This window comes from Grus americana, chromosome 25 (assembly GCF_028858705.1).
Source record: "Grus americana isolate bGruAme1 chromosome 25, bGruAme1.mat, whole genome shotgun sequence".
In the NCBI taxonomy this organism is placed as follows: Eukaryota; Metazoa; Chordata; class Aves; order Gruiformes; family Gruidae; genus Grus; species Grus americana.
In genome coordinates, this window is record NC_072876.1 from 399,382 (window position 1) to 400,890 (window position 1,509).

Genomic DNA, 1,509 nt, shown 5'->3' on the forward strand with positions numbered 1-1,509 from the left:
GGATCAGGATGGGTTGTGTGTGCGCGCGGATGAGCCGTAGGTTAATTGTGGGTAATAGATATTTCATCTGCTTATCTCCCTGCCTTGACCTTCATACCTAGTTCTGCAATCGGATCTGAAGATTGGGCTGTAGATTTTTAGCTATCTTCAGTATTTCCTGTCCCCAGATCCAGTGATAGGTCAGGCTGACTTTTAGCGACGCGTACAGCTTAATCCGGCGTCCTGCCCCGGACTGGCAGTTTTCCCTGTAATTCCTGCCATTCGTGGCAAGCGAGCGCTCGGATCCTTCAGTCTGTATCTCCTTTCCTGGGCCAGTGCTGCGTTTCAGGCCCATAAAATTAGACATTTTAGGTATGCCTCGGGACACGTAGGATGCAGAAGGATTTCGAGTCCAGGGAAGCCGACGAGGTCTCGGGAGGGTGGTTGCCATCAGAGGGGAGTTGTCCTGCGGCCCAGGGTGGGTGTTTGCAGCCCGCTCAGCCGAGGGATTGTGTTTGGCTGTTGCCCGCAGCGTCAGCAGGACAGCACTGGGGCTCCGGCTCTGAACCCAGCGCCGCTGCCCGCCTGCGCAGAGCTTCGGTGTGGGATAAACCCTTGAACCACCCGAGCTGCTGTTGGGGAGGGCACAGCGAGGAAGGGGACGCCGGCGTTTCTCGTGCTGCTCCTCTTGGGTAGATGAATACAAGATTCTATGTTTCCCCTCTGCCAGCCCAGCTTTCTTCTCTTGCACTAAGGCGTACCGGCACAGAGCTGTGCTAGCCGTCAGACATCTTTTAACCCTTCCCCATCGCACGCAGCCTCGCACCCCAGCAGCAGGTTGAGGCTGGGCGAGCCTGGCCCCAGCTGCCCCATCCCTGCGATCCCCCTGTCGCAGCCTGCTCGGCTGTCACTCCCTTTCCCTGCGGGACCGAAGGCTCCAGGGGTTGGAAATCAACTCACGGGCGTCACGTTAATCACCGGGGTGTTGTAAAGACACCCTTTGCCTCTCCCGAGCCAGAGTGTAATCCTTGACCTACCTCGCCCACGTGAGAAATAATCTGTAGGGGAAAGTTTTGCAAAGCTTGGTGGTGACTTAGGAGGCAAAGTCTGGACCGCTTTGGAAATGGAGACTTTGACCCGTGAATTACTTCTGAACCTGTCCGTGGCCGTGAGCAAGAGCTCCCATCTCCTTTGTGGTTACCGCAGGCTTGAAAGCTTTTCCGTGAGGATCTCTTAGCTAAAGCTAAAACTTCTGTTTTTTCAAACATCTGGTTTAATTTTTTTTTTCGTTAGCATAGCTGATAAATTCCCATTGACTTCAATGAAAGTCGTTATGCTACCTTTAAAGACTAATTTTTTTTTTTTTAAAAAACCCTCTTCACCACCTGCAGAGGCTTTCATCTCGCTGGAAGCGAAACTTTTTAATTCAAGCTTTGCTGAATTTCAGCCTAATAACGCTCTGTGTCACGAATGCAGCTGCGGGACGTGTTCCAGGCAGGGAGGGAAACAAGCACCAAAAAAAAAAAAAAA